Source organism: Castor canadensis, chromosome 10 (assembly GCF_047511655.1).
Source record: "Castor canadensis chromosome 10, mCasCan1.hap1v2, whole genome shotgun sequence".
In the NCBI taxonomy this organism is placed as follows: Eukaryota; Metazoa; Chordata; class Mammalia; order Rodentia; family Castoridae; genus Castor; species Castor canadensis.
Window position 1 is genome coordinate 136,121,859 of NC_133395.1, and position 19,477 is coordinate 136,141,335.

Below are 19,477 nucleotides of genomic sequence, written 5' to 3' on the forward strand. Positions count from 1 at the left end.
CAATGTACTCATCCAGTCACTGAAAGAAATCACATTCAAGTGAATAGGAGGAAAAAAGCCTTATTGCAGTTTTATCAGAAAGAATGCCGGCCACAATAACATACAATACTAAGAATTTAAATTTTTGTTTTTTAAAGCAAAGAAATGTACAGGGGGATGGAAGTAGTCTTAGAGCACAGCTATTCCTATTTATAAAGTCATTAATTAGAATCAAAATTTATTCACATAAACATTCCACAATTTCTCTATTCCCCAATTCCTGCCTTATCAGAGCAAAGAAATAGAACTACTTGGTACTGAGAGTGGCAAAAAATCCTTGTGGCAACATGAATAGTCTGTAGACTACAGTTATTACAGTTTCAACCCTTTTATACTAAATGGTACTTTCAGTGAAAATAATGATACCCTCACAAGAGCAGAAGGCAGGAGAACTGCTGCTCAGTCAATTCTTATTTAGAAAAAGATTTTAGAAGAAAATCTTATTTTGATACCTGAAGGTCATAAAACACTTCTCTTTAAATAAGGTGTCTGGGTTGTGTCGTACATCAATCATGTCTTCTTTCTTCCATGCCTGCCTTTGGAGACTTCATCTCTCTAAACATACTGCTGAACAAGAACTGCAAAAACGTCCCCACTGATTGGACACTCTGCCCAATGAAAAAAATTATTTTTATTGGAAATGGCTGTCAGAGCTATTTTTATTGCTCTTCCAAAGGCCCAATCTGTAATCACGTTCACTTCTCTACTCTGAGAACAAAATGAATTAGGAGACTGCCTCTCTCTTTCAGGTTGCATATTATGCCATTTTAGAAGTTCATACTATGAACACAAAACAAAATGATGCTCTGTGTTTGGTGCCTCTTCCCTGAGGACCTTTAGATTCTTTGAGCTTGAGAAACCATTAAGGAGAAAAGGCTTGCAACCCTGTTGCAAGTTTGTTCCTCTTAGTTTAATGCTCTTTAGGAAATCTGCTCCCACATTAAACTTCTGGAGGCAATAATTAAGTATATAAAACCTTGTGGAAAGGAATTTCCAAATGCCTATATGTATTAAAGACACAAATAGCATTTCCCCTTTATTCCATTCTTGTCAAAGAAGTTATTTATTCAGCTAGACCTGTTTGGCTATCTGTGGGATAAATTGAGGGATCTTTAAATATTGGCCATCTCCAAATCATCTGAAATTTTAAGAGTATAGTCTACAGCCATACCACCCTGAACACACCCAATCTCATCTGCTCTCTGAAATCTCAACATTATATTTATTCATTTTGTGGTTAAGGCTTTGTGTCTGTATAAACCATTTGTTAAAATTCAAGTAAGAGTGAAACAAATTTAAATACCCTAAGTAACTGATATTGTAAGAGTGATCTAGTCATTGGCTTATTTTTCAACATGATAGCAGAGAAAATGGCCAAGAGTGTGCATATCTTTGATAAAAGGAAAAAGTGTAAGCACTAGCTAAGAAGGGCCTGGGTAGATGTTACCATCAGAAATTGACTAGCTTAGTACATTCAAGATGTTATAGATAAATACCATACACTGGGTGGCTTATAAATAACAAAAACTTATTTCTCATAGAAGTCCATGATCAAGGTGCTAGCAGATTTCATGGTTCCTAGGCAGTGCTTTCTTGCTCCATCCTTGCATGGAAGAAGGGGTAAGGAATCCCTCTGGGGCTCTTTTACTAAGGACAGGAAGCTCCTGAGGGCTCTACCCTCATGACCTAATCATCTTTCAAGCCTCCATACAATCTCCTTGGGGACTGGTACTAAAATGTTAATTTGGGAGATGGGGGGAGGACACAAACATTCAGATGATAGCAGGAATTCTAGGATATACCAAGGGAAAACTGAGACTGGGGAGTGCTAAAAGATGTGGGAAAGTACAAAAAAAAGGGCTTGCTCTCCTTTTGTTTTGCACGCTGCTAATGCTGCCATCAAATTCTCATTACTTACATGTGAATGATCCACTTCACATGCTATCTTTAACATCACTTAATTTCGTGCCAGCAAAAATGCCTTTAAGCTAGTTCAATGATGGATTCACACTAGTATCAACAATTACTTCAAATTGGGGACCAAGGAGGCAAATAAATCTACTGGAGAAAAAAAAGAGGCAGGGGAACTCAAATCCAACACAAAATATAAAGAAACATGGGGTCATTTGCACTTTTGGGTTATCTGTGCTATTGCACTTTTAATGAAAAAAGGTAAGAGAAAGGGATTGTTTAATACATCATTTTTATGGTTAAATTGAGTATCTTTAAAAGAATGTTCTTTCAAAAACAGAGACTTAAGTGATAACTTTTTATATGAACATAATTGATGGTGGACTTGCTAAACTTTCAACCGTATGTGTGATGCTCTAAGAAGCTGATAGCCTCTTCTTTCGAGTAAACTGAGACTAACTTCTGTTTCTGAGTGGGACCTATCGCATTCTTAAAACTCTGTGGATGAGATCCTCCTGTTCCTGAGCCACCAAGTGAGGTGGCTACACTACAGATGCACTATACGACTGAAATCTAGATTATCTTGGGCACAACTGTAAGTTACTCCCATAATCGTATCACTATTGTTCATAAAATAACTTCTGCTTAAGGTAACTTGACTGAACAGTATTTCCTATTCTAAAAACAGGAAGGGCTGAATGTAACATATTTGCTTTATTTCTAGAATTGTGCCCAGAATAAGTAGTGGTTTTTTTTTTTTAAACAGAGTGCTTTTCAAACAGATCTACTTAAAATAATGAAGTAGCCAAGGCCAAATACCAAAATACTAATGATGGCAATTGTTTTTGTGAAATTACAAGTGATTTTACTTCTGGGTAGCTTTCTAGAGTTTACGAATTTTTGACAATGAGAATGTATGATTTTAATAATGAAAAATATACATAGCTATTTTTAATCTTTGATGATAAAATTTCCAAAGTTAGCATCTCTACATGAATGTAAATGGTATGTTAGTAATTCTTCTTTCCTAGTGCTTACTACTTGCTTCCATATACTCTAGATCCTTGTGTAGAATGTCATAGATTACAAGCTCTAACACATTCTGGGCCTTATACACATTTGTGCCCTCCCACAGTTCCTCAAAGTGCTTCATATGCAGTTAGTGGATCAGTAGCTATTTATTTAAGGAAAGAATGCAAAAAGTCAGAGTTGACAGATCCAGCCTGAATGCACCCAAACTGTTGAAATACTAACAAAGCAAATGGTAAATACTATAATAGCATGCAACAAGCAAAAAAGTTAAAAATAGAAATTATAACTTAAGTTCATTAATTCAAGCAAAATGTCAGAGTATTTCATGAAAATAAATATGACATCTTCTACCTATGCTAGTAAGAGATGAGAAACACCTGCAGAAATATCCACCTGTTTGGCCCACAGCACAGGACCTAGCAAGAATATACTGCACATTCTTTACAAGATGCCTTAAGAAGTATCACCAGCTCATAATAGTCTCAAAGTACATACTTACTTCTATTTCTAAACTGTTCAGTTTTCTGTTTTTTTATTGTCAGTGCATTACCAGTCTTATGTAAGTAATAAGTGTATAGTTGCTTTATATTTATAAATTCAAGACTTTATAAAAAACATTAAAAACAAATTCTCAGAATAAAAAGACTATAAAGTTAGGATATATCTTCTATTGTTCCTTTTCAATATAATAATTAAAATTTTCTGCTTCTATAAGAAAAATAAAGCAGAAACCATATTCACAAAGAACCAAGGCTGGAAATATCTTCTAATACTGTGCAAAACTGATAACAGCCTAGAATTTCTTTTGATGCTATGCAAGACTCAGTCTTCATACATGTTTCAAAGAGAAACAAATTTTACTCCTGGAATGAGAAGTAACTTGTTTGAAGAAAAAATATGACTAGTTCATTTTCTTAACAAAATGTTGAATAAAAGGATACTCAAATTCTTTATTGTTTAAAATAAATTTTCAACAGAATAGCAATCTTGTTCTGTTAAAAGCCCATGATCCCTCAAAAAAGAAACTGCAAATCAATGAGAAAAATACAAAAACAATTACAAAGGAGTTTTGCAAATGAAAGAACCTAAAATAGTTTTAAGTTCAAAAGTTATCAGCATCAATAAAGCAAATAAGCATTAAGACCCATCATAACCACAGTTATCATAACACTTGATGTACATTTATGACACTATATGCTGAAGACATGAAATATCTACACAGAACTTTAAAAAGAAAATAACATTGCTACGAACATACAACTTAAACTTAGATTCAAGTTTTCACTTGATGGAAAATACATGTATTATAATATTCTCACAGTAGGGCCCAATGATCCCCAGGATCCCTGTGATCCTTACAGAGGTCTTCAAGGTCAATATTATTTTCATACTTAATACTCAGATGTCATTTGCCTTTTGTAACTCCCATTCTCTCATAAGTGTTTATGTTTTCCAGAGGTGACATGAAAAGTGGTGATATTATGGAAAGTATGCTTGTTTATAACTGAGTTTTTGAATTTTTTCTTAGTTTTTACTCCTAATATGTTAAATATTAGTAGATATAACTACTATACAACCAAAAACTTGGAGGTTCTCAAAAATTATATATATATAAAAATTATATATATATACAAAAATCATATATATTATATATACTGTATATATACAAAAATTATATATATATAAAAGTTATATATGTGTGTGTGTGTATATATGTGTGTGTATGTGTGTGTGTACAATGTATCTAGTACCCTCTTCTTTCCCCCTCTTCCCTCCTGCTGGTCACCCCCCTACCAGCAGCCCTCCCTTTAAGCTTATATACAATTATTATTATTGTTGTCGTTGTTATTATTCTAGGTCTACATTCTACATATGAGCGAGAACATGCAGTATTTACAGTTTTGAGCTTGGTTTATCTCGCTCAACATCATGATCTCCAGTTACATCCATATTCCTTCAAATAACATAATTTCATTCTTCTTTGTGGCTGAATGATACTCCATTATATACATATACTACATTTTCTGTATCCATTAATCTGTTATTGAGCACCTAGACTTATTCATGACTTGGCTGTTGTGATAGTGCTGCATTAGACATGCGTGTGTGGGTATCCCTCCTGTAAGTGACCTACTTTCCTTTGGATATATGGCCAAGGGTGGTATAGCAGGGTCATAAGGGTCATAGTACTATGTTTAGTTTTTGATGCACCTCCATAATATACTGATTTCCATAGTGGTTGCACCAATTTATATTCCCACCAATAGTGTATAAGGTTTCCTTTTTCCCCTTTGCATCCCTGTCAGCATTTGTTATTGTTATCTTGACGATAGCCCTTTTGACTGGGGTGAGATGGCATCTGTGTCATTTTGATTTCCATTTCCTTTATGACTAAAAATGTCAAACATTTCTTCATGTATTTATTAGCCATTTGTACTTATTCTAAAAACTGTCTGTTCAATTAATTTTCCCATTTATTAATTGGATTATTTGTTCTTTTGCTGCTTAATTTTTTAAGCTTTTTGTATATTGAATATTAATCCCTTATCTGATGAAAGCTTGAAAAGATTTTCTCCTATTCTAGGTTGTCTCTTCATTTTGGTAATTGTTTCCTTTGATGTGCAGAAGCTTTTTAACTTGATGGAATCCCGTTTGCCAATTTGTTCTTATTTCGTGGGCAACTAGAGTCTTGAGAAAATAGTTTCAATGAATAATGTTTAAAGAAAGATACTGCTGAATTTTTATAGACAGTGTAATGCAAGGAAAAAAGTATAGAGCTGCAACCAAAATTCCAGAAATTTTTCAAGAAATTTTATCTTGATGCTATCTAAGTCACCATGTTCAATTATTTTCAGATGATTTAATACAAGGTATTTTTAAAGTTCTCACTATACGTGTCTTTTATGCTTTCTATCTATTACCATACTTTAACTATTCATCATGTAGACAATCAAATAACATATCTGAAGTGATCAGAATTGAAGTAATGACACAGAAGAATAGTTCTAGAACTACAAAAACAGTTTGAAAATTGTATCAAATCTTACATATTCATCTTAATGGAAATTATGAAATGAGAAAAATTAAACATAAAAAATACACCATGCTTTGGATATCTGGCTTTAATAATATCCTATCAGAACACTGCCCCTTTAAAAATGTCTTCCATTACTACAATGAACATATTACTATGAAAACAATAAATGTGATTGATAAAATTTTAAATTACTAGCATTTGAACTCAGGGCCTCACACTTGCTAGGCAGGTGCTCTACCATTTGAGACACTCCCCAGCCTAACAGATAAATTTTAAAAGGAAGCTATAATGAAAATTAATAGAAATGAAAAAAATGTTATTACGTTTGAAAGAAAATAAAGTATTGAATTTTTTTAAACCCATTAAATATAAAAATGCATTTCTTTAAATGATAAAAGTAAAAGATAACAAGTTTTTTAGAGTTATTTTAATTTATTGAATCCTAAAACTTAGTCAGATGGTATTTACTAATCCCATGAACCAGAAGTGGTCAAAAATAAGCTTAACCCAACTAATTAGGTATACTATTCCAGTATATAACTGTCATGATTTGCTTGAAACATAGACACTGAATATAGACGCTCCTGAACTTATGATGGGGTTATGTTCCAACAAACCCATCGTATGTTGAAAATATTAAGCATAACTTGAAAACGCGCTTGGCACACCTAATCTACTAAGCACAACAGCTTAGCAACACAGAGTGGCATACTTCACTGTGCACCTTGTGATCGTGGCACTGACAGGAGCTGCACGTGGCTGCTGCCCTGCATTCCAAGAGAACTCTACTGATAATCCAGAAAAGATCACAAGTCTACATCCTGTTTCTACTAAATGCATATGGCTTTACACTGTCATAATGCTAACTTCATAATTTGAGACTCACTCACATTGTATCATAAGGGTTAGAAAAAATAAATGTATATTTGATTAATTCAGAAGATGGGGAAAGAGTTAGAATAAGATCAATGATACGAGTAAAATTCTCCACTTATTTAAACTATAAACTCGATTGACTTTTCAAAAACTATGAGCATAATTTACTACATATTACTTCTAGAATTCTGGCCAAACAATTACTCTCATTTATACATACAGATACACGTTACACACATATGATATTCATAAAGACAGTATATGTAACATGAAAAGCTATACACAACCCAACTTCTACCATTAGGGAAACAAAATAAATTACAGTAGATAGATCCAGTGGAATCCTATGCAGCAATTAAAAAGAATAAGGTAGTTTACAAGTTATATTGACACAAAATGATTCCTTTGGGGGGAACTATATATGCATATATAGATATAGATATAGATATAGATATATACATGTAATGAAAAAGTTCTATATTGAGAGATGGGACATAAGTGAGTAGATGTTAGGTATTTTTCATTAATTTACAGTATTAGTTTTTATTTCATGAAAAAAACATATGTACATGTGTACCTGCCACGAAGACTTTTTTGTGCACTAAGCAAAAGAAACCTAGAGTTCTAATACCTCAATAATAATAATAATTAAGTTGACAAAAGGGGATAGAATGATGAGTGATTGCAACTTTTTTGTCTTTGTTAATCTTTCTTTTCTACAACATGCATCATACGCTTGCGAAATTAGAAAGTACCACTAAAACTACTAAATAAAATTTTCAATGAGGTAATTAGAGGTCTCCCAGATATGATGACTAAAAAAGCAAGGTGCAATGTAACTATATGATCTCATTTTCATAAGGCAGTGACCACTACCAGCCTTTTATCTTTCAATCCATTACAATACACACATGTCTTATAGAGCACATATTTGAAAAACACAAAGATGTATACTAGGTTGCTTCTGCATCATCTGGCAAAGGAGTGGGGAAATATCTGACAGCTAGAAGAAACAAAAGATACATTTTTAAATAGGCATGTACATCTCAACATTTAGATAAATGATGGAGAAAAATTACAAAAGCTTTTAAGAAAAAAAAAAACACCATATAGTTTAAAATGATTTAAACTATAGGTTGCCAAACTTTTTTGGTTCATGGTGTCTTTTTGTGTCTGACTAATTATTCCATGATGTTCCTAGGCCAAAAAAATACCTGAGTGTTATTAGGCCCAAACAACTTAATAAGCAACTATGTTCCAACCAAGAATAGCCACTTGGAAGAAAAATTCACATAAACTGCAAATGAATATTTTATTCTTAACCACTTACTACAGGGATGCATGTGACTGTTAGTCAACGACACAATTTCTCTAACCTTGGGCTCAGGATGGATGCTGTCACTCTCATTTCCTACTAATTTTTACTTGCACTTGCTTTGTATCACAGTAATCACCTAATACCTAGCTTCCGAAAGACATGACTCCACTGAAAAGAATGTAATAAGATCTAATGCTGAAACTATGAGCTATCTAGAGCTATTTGAACTATGATAATTTCAACTTATGATGGGATGTAACCCCATTAGAAGCATCTATGCTCAATAACTATGTCTCAAAATAAATCATGAAAATCATGTATTGGAATATTATGTTTAATTAGTTGAGTGAAGTTTACTTTTAGTCCATAGAACTTAGTAAATACCATCTAAGTTGTAGAATTCAGTAAATTGAAATCCTGGTATCTTTGACTTTTATCACCTAAACAAATGTATTTTTATATCTAATGGGTTTTTTCTTAAAATCAATGCTTTGTTTTATTACAAATGAAGTTATGGAGCACTCTTATTTCAAATAAAATTTAATCTCCACCTGTCAAAGAAACTGGTTTTAAAACGTTGCAAAGTTCCTTTACTTTATTCCCTTCCTCGATACGGTTTTTCTGTGGGAATCAAGAAAAGACCTCAGGCCCAGAGAGTGTTATTGCTCTCTCCACCAACTGTATCTCATTATTCATTATTTTGCAGCTTTTTCTGCCACTATACATCACATAATTTGCTCCTGGTGGGACACAGTGACATTGCACTCAGAGTGAGGGCTATTTTAAACCTTATCCTTGCCAAACCAAAACTGTACTACATTAAAAACAACAACTGGAAGGTTGGGGTGGAGATGGGGAACAGGGTAGTGATAAGTAGTAGGTTAGTGACAGGTAGTAAAAGAAGTGAAACCCAGGCTGAAGGTGAAAGAGCAGCTGGAAGTCAAGACACTCTCACTTGGGGATAGGACAGGAATCCAAAGATCTTATCCCTCTCTTGACACTTAAAAAGCTGTCTACAGTTCTGCAGATACATTCTATATTTCTTGCTTAATTAAATCTTCAGGCCTATCCTGTGAGACCGGCATTATTATCAGCACATTTGTAGGTGAAGAAACAAGCTCACAAGAGTCACACTGGGTCACTGTGCTATAAACTGCCCACTCGCCATGTGTTGAGAGTTGTTCTCACATTATTTCAACAACATCTAGAAAGCTGAAGTATGATGGGAAGGAATCTAAGAGTCAGGACTTTTGCTCTTTTGTGAGGCAAGTATATGTCTTAATTATACCACTTCTGTTCTTGAAGATGTCCTGGGAATCAGCCTTTCCACCATCCATTCCAGTCCTTCTTCCACTATTGTTGGCTGGATCTATACTCTTTCTTAATTTAAACCCATTTTCTTTGTTATATTATCCATATGGGGTAAAATGTATGATTATAAAGTTTCTAGCTAAAGCACTTTGTGAAATAAAGGACAATTTAAAACTGCACATACTACAATGGCCACCACAGAGCAGATGCTTAATAAACATGTTAAAAAGCTGAATGAAGAAATGATTTAAAAAAGAAAGAAAAAGAAATCTTTTGCCAGGCATTGGTGGATGGCTCATGCCTATAATTCTAGCTAAGCAGAGATCAGGAGGATCGAGGTTCTCTAGTTCACAAGACCCTATCTCAAAAATACCCAGTGCAAAATAGGTTTGGTGTAGTGGCTCAAGTGGTAGAGTTCCTGCCTAGCAAGCATGGGGCCTTGAGTTCAAACCCCAGTACTGCCAAAAAAAAGAAAAAAGAAAAGAAAGAAAGAAAAGAAACATTTCTTCTTATAGACAGCATTGTGTTATAGATAAAAACAAGTCATTTAAAAACTTGTATCACAACAATTTAAGTTACATTTTTGCAACTATTGGCAGAACTAAATATAATCAAGGTCCAGATCTAGGCAAATCCCACATGGCATAGTGACTGACACACTAACCATTCAAATCTGGTGAATGAATTTAAATTATGTTTGTTGGATTTTTATCTCACTTAAGCACTTCTTAGCTCTCAGACAAATAAAACATGTTCCCCAGTTTAATATCTCAACACAGTATTTTACAACTTTGTCAAACTTAATTCACTCAATCATTTTAGAATTTTATACCTACTCAAATTATACCCCAAAACACAACTTTTTTAATTATGTAAAATGTGAAAGGATATTATTTCTCTTAAATTCCTCATCATAATTCCTGTAAGCATTTTTTTATACTTTCTTCATTTTCAATAAGGAAAAATATTCCTTATTTTTATCATTGGTAGTTAAATGGAGAAAAGGATAGGGTTATCCCACCACCTTGTGGTTCATTAGGGTATTGCTGCTTCAGAATGAAAGCACTTTAAGAATAAAAGGTAAAGAACATTGAACAGTTGCTCACTGTTTTCCTACCCCCTTGAGCTTCTACAATTCTGTACCTCCAAGTCTTACTCATTCCTCAAGACACAGTTTAAATATACCCACCACAGAGCCTTCTATAACTGCAAGCAAAAACTACAAAGACATGGCTAAATGAAACTATGGTCTACATAACCATGCTACCTAATCCGATTCCTCTTATTTTGTACTTCAGGTTATACAGTATGATCTCCTCTACTTGATTATGAGTACTTTGTGGAAAATCATCTTCAGAGGTCTGCTGAACCAGCCAAGTAATGCTTGCTATTATTAATAGTTTAATATTCAGAAAACTTGCAAGTCAGTTGTTAAATTGTTCTTAGCTTAAAAAACTAGCCATGCTGGGTATGTTTACACAATGGAAATCAGAAAATACTGCAAAACAGAGCACTTAAAATTTTTTATCATCTGGTCATGGTGGTATATGCCTGTTATCCCAGCAACCGGGAGGCCGAGGAAGGAAGATTGCAAGTTTGAGGCCAGCTTGGGCTACAAAATGAGACCCTGTCTCAAAAAAATTGCTTCTAAACTTTAACTTCTCCATATCTCATTTTCTCTATATGTAAAATATAGTAGGGGGAGGAGATGATATTATGTACTCAAAGGATTATTGTGAGAATTAAATAAAATAACCCACATTAAAGGCTTTGTCTAGTGGCTAGTATATAGCTTGATTAGCATATAACCTACTCTCTTTTCTCTCTTCTCACTCCTACTCTCTTCTCTTCCTCTCTCCCTCCCCATCTCTATCTATCTACTGGTCTCCTGCATTTCTCACCCATTCTGATTCATTCTAAAGCACCTTCCTCTCTCCTTTTTACCACTGTATTTCACCATGCAAAATAAATAATTTATGCGTCATTTCTTTCCATAAAAGGTTTATGGTGAATAATAGATAACTTGGTTTTATGCTTAGTGAATAAGTATTTTATATTACTCCAAGGGAAGAAAATGAAGTAGCTTTTTACCATTTCTTTCATTGGTCCCATGCTCCTGAAGTAGCAGAAAACGGGTTCTTTATATTGACCTTTAGGGAAAGACAAAATTAAGTTTCCAAATGCAACCCTGAAAACTGAATTGCCATGAATTCCAGACACTTTCCAAAAAAGGAAAACAAAGAAATGTCCTTGTCTTTTAAGATTGTATAGGCTGCATTTTCCAAAAGTATAATCTCTCCTTGCTTCTCTAATCAAAATTACCGTGGTTTCTACCTTAGCTTTCTACCAAAGATCTTTTGCACATCCTACTTATGGCTTCTCTCCCTTGGTCATTCTCACCTCAGCTCTAACGGGTTGTTTCTGTAGATACAAGATTGATTTCAATAGCTAACTGTTTAAACATCTGCCAGTAGGTTCATTTGCTTTCTAAAAAAAAAAAAACTGAATACTGAAACAACTAATTACTTGCAAAAACAGGCTTGGAATATGATTTATTCCAGATGGCTTAGTATAAAATTCTAATTGTTCAAATATAAATGTATTCATCCAAAATAAAGTGCCCTTACTTATCTATCATTAATTAGCACAGAGATGTTTTTAATGCAGAAAATTCAAGTGTTTATTTTTCTCTAAGATGGCCATTTGCCTTAGAATATACAAATACTGCCCACAATCAGTTCTGGTTTAAAATACACACGGGGGTGCTAGAGATGTAGCTCAGTAATACAGCACTTGCCTAGCATGCACAAAGCCCTGGGTTCAATCCCCAGCACCATAAAATAAAAATAAATAAAGGTTGAAACAAACAGCATGAATTCAAAACACTGGTCAAATGTGAGTTATTTAAAGGAAATAATAAACTCAACATCAACCTACATTGTGCCCTATCTGAGAACAGTAGATGAAGCACTATGTGACAAAAAGAGATTTATTCAAGAAGTAGAAATAAAGTAGGTGAGTTAGAAATCCAGCTAACACAGAAGCATCTGTAAGATGAAATAATATTTAGTATTTGATTCACCTCTTGGTGTTTTCCAAAGGACAATGTCAAACAATCATTCTTTTCCCCACCAGATGTCACCACCAAGTTGGTTATACTTTGTACTTTCCCCTTTGTGCTTGAAAGCCAAAACTAGCACAGATGGCTGGACTCTCTGCCAGACCAAAGGTAAAATTGGCTGTCTCACCTGGTCAGGTACTGCCAGATTTCATTAAGGCAAAAACCCCAGCAACAACCTGAACTTCTGGTTTACTTGACCAACTAAAAACAAAAACCTTGTTTTCGGAAAAATTTTCCCTCATTTTCTAAGAAATAAAGAAAGGCTTACACATTTCATCTTTAGTGTGGAAGGGTTTCCTGAGTCGTCAACCCTATAATTTCCAGACTGTTTGTAAAAAAACAAATTATACACAATGTTATTCTAAGCTGAGCTCATAGGTGAATTCCAGAAAATTAAATTTAATCTTCCAGAGCTGAAAGTTTACTAAAGCAAATATGTTTGAAAATACTTGATTTAAAAAAAAAATCTCTACAAATTATAATTCACAGCCCAGTGAAAAGTGAGACATTCTAAATGAGGAGATTAAAGCTAGAATTAGAATTAGAGGAGGGAATTCAGAGCTACATGATACGACCAATCATTCATTAACGACATGTGTAATTATAGCATATAATTGAAAGTAAGAAATTAAGATTAGAATGACACTGAAAAACCCCTATGATTGTGAAGAAAGTTCAATTTGCCACAATAATAACCTCCTAGCCTTCCATTCTGAAGCTGACAGGTTCTACAGCCCACAGAGCCACCAAAGTAGTGTGCTACCTTTACTTATAAAAAAAATGTTCAAAAAGATAGAGAATAGAGCTAGAAATCACTTCTATGGTCATTCATAAATTGGTGATTTTCTCAGCATTCTTACTACTACCAAGAGAGACATAATCATATGTGCAATTAATTTATACTATTCAGCCTCCTCTCTCAGGTAACTCACAATTAGTAAAATTATAGTAATAACAGTTGAATGTCACAGGGCAGACACTTCAGTATCTTAATGGACTGTTGTCAGCCATCAGGCTCCAAGACTAGCATAGTTAGCAGTCAGATCAAGGTTTCCTTTGAGGCAGACTAATTAACCTGATTGTATTTTAAAGTCCAAGGGCACGCCCTTAGGAAAAACATCTTTGGAGTTACATAATCCCCTTCACTACATAAACTACTGCACTTTTAAATAAGATGGACTTTTGTATGTATTTTTTAATTTCCTGATTCCTAACCCTTTACTTCCTCCACAGCAGCCAGAAGAAAGGCAGTCTCTGAACATGGCTAAGGCTTAGCAACATAAATGCTGAGCAATTTATATTTAGAGAGGCAGTTTCAGATCTGGGTTCAAATCCCACTCTACTACTCACATGTATGGGATACATATTTTTTAAAAATTTTACCTGAATCTCAGATCCCAGAACTTCTGCAATGAGGTAATAAGATGCCTGCTTCAAGGAATTGTGAAGACTAAATTAAATATATATATAATGTTTAATGCAGTGCTTTAGAAATAAGCAGTCCAATATAGTAGCCACTAGCCATATGTGACTATGTAAATCAAATTTAAATTAATTACGAATTTAAATTTACTTCTCAGTTATAGTAGCCATATTTCAAGTATTCAGTAGTCATGTGTGACTGACTGGTGGCTACTTTCTTGGACAGCACTAATATCAAACATTTTTGTCCTCAGAGAAATTTCTGGGTATCACTACAAAATGAGGTAAGTGCTCAGTAAAAGTGAATTTGATATGATTGGCACTTTTTCCTTTCCCTTCTCCCCCCACTAATTTCCCTAAGTTCTAGGCTGCCCTGGGTATCTCTCTATCAGAAAAAAGCAACATGACAAAGCATAACTGGTGGAATGCCTCAAGTGGTAGAGCACCTGAATAGCAATTGTGAGGCTATGAGTTCAAGCCCCAATATCACCAAAAATATAGAGTGATATCAGTTTTTTCATTCCAAGACATGACATAACAGAAAACAATGTTTACTACAAATGGAAGAAGTTTCGATGATGGGGATTCTAGACAGACACTGAAGAAGGTCTTTTTGGATTCTGAGTGTGGGGAGAGGAAAAAAGTCTCCACGGTACTCCTCAATTCATTAGTAAAGATCTACCTACTTACAATAGTGATATTGAATTGGACATATTAACACTTACTAAGATAATCAAAAAGAACTTTTTCCTCTTACAATTCATTTCACACCAAACTTTCCCAAGTAAAAATATCTAAAAGTAAGAAGAAATCATCATTTTTCTAGATATATTTTAACCAAGTTAGTGCTGGACACTTCGGGTAAAATTCTCTGCCCAGGAGGCATTCCCATCTGACATTTTTTAACATGGGATACACGAAGAAGCAAAATCTTGAACTAAGCATGCTTAAATACACGGCACTTCTACGTGATGATGACTCTTTCCAGTATGAATGTGCTTTAGTTTCCCAAATGAAATCCCCTTGGTTCCTGTGTTTGAGGAGACACTACTTTGGGAATTCTCTTGCTGCAAGTAATAAACATTACTTCACTCTTTTATCTTCTCATTGTGTTTATCACCTTTGCACTCATCAAAGGGTAAACCCATTGTCTTTAGTTATACTTCCAAATGCCAGAAGTGATCTGGAAAACTCTCAGACTGAAAATGCTGGCAGGAATCTAGAAAGTTACAGGAATCTTGAATTACAAGAAGGATTCAACTCTCAAATGATGCTTGGAGGTATCTGTTAAAATTACAGGTTCTTGTAGATCTAGATTTAGATTTTTGGGGAGATTTGTCTGTAACAAGAATGAACTTTAAAAAAAAAAAAAGATTCCAGACTCCAAAAACTACACATCTTTGCATTCAAAACTACATGTAGAAGAGACTGACTGTGTGCATTATTACAGATGAGAGGATGATCCAATTAGAAAAATTTTTATGCTTTGGTTTTTGGTTTGGTTTTTTTGGGTTTTTTTGGGGGGGTGGTTTGGCAGTCCTGGGGTTTGAACTCAGGGCCTCACATTTGCTAGGGAGGCACTCTACCACTGAGCCACTCCAAGAAAAATTTTAAAGTCCTATTGATAGAGCCTTTGGGGTAGTACGAAAGCTTACCTAGAACACAAAATGAAAATGTGTGAACATAATTCCAAGCCATGCTTTCCAAGGTCAAGTTGAAAGAAAATACAGCAAGCCCAGTGTTATATAGCCTTGGTACTTGAACATAACAGATAATAAATTTGTTTACATGTTTCTCATGAGTGAAATTATTACTTGCTGATGAAACTTCATTACCTATTCACCTGTTATCAAACAATACTCATTTGACAGCATCGCATTAATGAGACATTCTGTAATAATCAACCCTGGATATTGCTTCTAAAATACTTACACTAACAATATTCTATGATTTTATCTTTATGTTTTTGCTATCATACCAACAAGAGAAATTATGGATTTCATAAAACCATAATACAATGATAAAAACAATGATAATATGCAAGTTTTTATTCCACTGAAAACATTTCCTAGCAGCAGAAACACAGAAACATAAACAATAATCTTTTGGAAAGCATAAGTAACACAGGATCATAATTTTGCAAGATACAACTCTCAAGTTATTTTAATCACTTGCTAAATGTAAAATTGTAAAATGATCCATATGCCATACACTTTGACATAAAATTCCAAAAAACATGTTTGTTCTTTCCACTTTTGCTATTTTTCAAGAATAGTGAATTTTTGTATGAAACTTTTGTAAAAAATTGCAATTTTATATTCTACACCAATTATGTACAATATAACTATTAACTATTATTACTATATTATCCTTCCACTGGACAGACAACTCATAATTCTTGCTACTTTTTGTTCTCGTAAATTTCCATATTGTTTAGGGGGTATATTCTTCAATGAAACACATCAGAAAGGTCAAGTGGTTAAGAAAAAGACATTATTATGAACAAAAATTCACAGATATCAACTAACGTCTGTAGAGAGTATAAAAGTTATTTATCTAGTCCATGCTTTCTAATAAGAATGATAAAATGTTACAAATGTACAGTACTTAATAGTCAAAATAATTTTAATAAAGTAACAGAAACCACTGATTTAAACCTAAGGGAAGAATTTGTTATAAGAATGCAGGTTGTCCCCAAAAAGGGACAGGAACAAACAAACAGCTATCAATAACTAAAAAATTCTCTCTCCCTTTTACCCATCTGTTTGATTTTTCTTTTGGAAGATCTTCTCCTCCATATGCCAAAATACAGCTATCTCTCAGCTCCCAAATTATATAATTTTAGCTATTATTTGGTCTCAATTCCTTATCAAGAAAATTCAATAGGCCTATGTTGAAACAAGTGTTCTCCTAGAGGCCAAACCATGGACCAGGGCTTAAAAGTTAACATTGTAACATATATATGACTGCCAGGGAGCCCATCTCCATGAGATGGGGTAGAGGATCCTCCAAGTATCATCTATTATGCTTTGTTTTGTTCAAATGACTTCATTTACCCAATTTTATCTGATCAGAGGCTCAGGTGCCTATATTCTGCCTATTCAATATCTAGTAGTGATAGTTCATATTGGAAAGCTAAGATATTCCAAACTGCATTATTCATGCTAACATATATAACTAACACATAATGTCTGCTGACTTCAGACCTTTCATCACTGGCCATAGAGTACATCCCAGAAGATGAAGCTCAGGTAAGACGAGTGAGACTTTGAAAGAATGATTTGACTTCTGAATATGAAGCCATGCACCTTTCATTTTAAAACAGGCATGAAGTGGGGAAGACATGAGGAAAGGACACAGCAAGGTGAGCGTGGTGGTAACACTACGAACGCATGCATGTAAATGAGACTGTTGAAACTGTTCCAGGAATGGGGCAGGGAGGATAAAGGAGAAAGATGGAGGGGTGAATTCAAGTATGATATAAGAACCTTTGTAAATGTCACGCTGTGCCCCCAGTACAACAATAATAAAACAATAATAATCAGGGAAAAAGTTTAAAAGGCATGACCAAAACATCCCAATTAAAGGCCATTTTGTTAAAATAAATAAATGAAACAAAGAGGCGGACTATGTATCATATCCCATAATTGAGCCGAAGATAATTCAACCTATAGAGTATTACTTTTACTGTACTGCATTATTTTCTTTTTATTTATTTCTTTGTGCTGATTAGATTAGTTTCTCTTCTGCCAGTGAAAAGCCAAAAGAAATTTGAATAACCAATGTAATATTCATGTCCAAGTCCTATTTTTTTTTTGATTTCCACAAATCACATAATTAATATGCTTACAGAGATACCAAAAATGAGGGCTTTTCACTACCTCTCTTTTTTTTTTTAATTGTTTTATTATTCATATGTGTATACAATGCTTGGGTCATTTCTTCCCCCTGCCCCCTCCCCTTCCCTTACCACCCACTCCGTCCCCTCCCTCTCCCCCCCCACCCCCTCAATACCCAGCAGAAACTATTTTGCCCTTATCTCTAATTTTGTTGAAGACAGAGTATAAGCCATAATAGGAAAGAACAAGGGTTTTGCTGGTTGAGATAAGGATAGCTATACAGGACATTGACTCACATTGATTTCCTGTGCGTGGGTGTTACCTTCTAGGTTAATTCTTCTTGAACTAACCTTTTCTCTAGTACCTGTTCCCCTTTTCCTATTGGCCTCAGTTGCTTTTAAGGTATCTGCTTTAGTTTCTCTGCGTTAAGGGCAACAAATGCTAGCTAATTTTTTAGGTGTCTTACCTATCCTCACCCCTCCCTTGTGTGCTCTCGCTTTTATCATGTGCTCAAAGTCCAATCCCCTTGTTGTGTTTGCCCTTGATCCAAGTCCTATTTAAAGCAACCAACTTGGGCAACTCATTAATGAGGACGGATACATGTTTTTCAACACCTAGTTATAAAGGTTTTTAGAACAAATTCTGAAGAGCAAGGCTCCTGGCCAGTGAAGAGCAGGTGACTAGAGAAAATAAGATAGGTTTTGAGACCTGGAAAAGATGAAAGACTGACTGCTTGGCATTCTGAAGACTAGCTATAACAGCATGCAAAATCTCTCATTATTTTAATCCCACACACTATAAAGTACTTTTGGATCCTTTGCCAGCAAGGTAAAAACGAATTAAACTGAAGGGCCAACATGAACTGAATATCTTATTCTGGAAGCACCATCACTGACAGCTTCACAGAAAATAAAATGGCTCCTTTAAAATATTTTTCTAAAGGGTAGACAGCACTACCAAGGAGTCAAAATATAAACAGCGTTAACAGTCTGTAAATATAGGAATGTAGTTCTCCTCATAGTTACTATAATTCTATATAGCATTCTGACAGCTCTTTTTATATGTATATAGTTATTTGTAAGATTGCAGACTCTCCTAAGGCACTGTGTGTTCATGTGTGAGTGCATACAATTTTTTTTAAATATTTCCTAATTTGAAAAAACAGCTCATTCTTTGAATATCCACAAAATTCCCTTATTATTCATAATTCCTTTTTTTAAAAAGTGAAATGAACCTTATCTTCAGCCAATCCGCTTGGAGGCAGGCCTGCCTGGGCAACTTGGCAAGATCCTGTCTCAAGATTTTTAAAGGGATTGCTCACTCCTTTACGCACTTTACTCCTTACTCTTTTTCTGCTCCTGCTGCTCCTTTTGCCTGCAATGCCCTTTCTTAGTTGTCCCAAATCCCATCCGGCCGTCAACGCCTGTGACAGATTTCCTCTTCTCCACGAAGCTTTCCCTGATCTCCCAGGCTAGAAGCCACTTTTCTCACTTCTGAAGGCGTGGCACCGTCCTAAAACCTTCTCAATAATATGATAAGCAGGAAACTGTATGTAAGTCACCACCGGCACC

The 19,477-nt window shown here is 34.6% G+C and overlaps 1 protein-coding gene across 1 annotated transcript in view; it reads right to left on the reverse strand.

Annotated features, from left to right (window-relative positions):
* Positions 1–19,477, reverse strand: part of Sumf1 (sulfatase modifying factor 1) — a 318,026-nt gene that overhangs the window by 201,895 nt on the left and 96,654 nt on the right. The gene's annotated exons all lie outside the window — the stretch shown is intronic.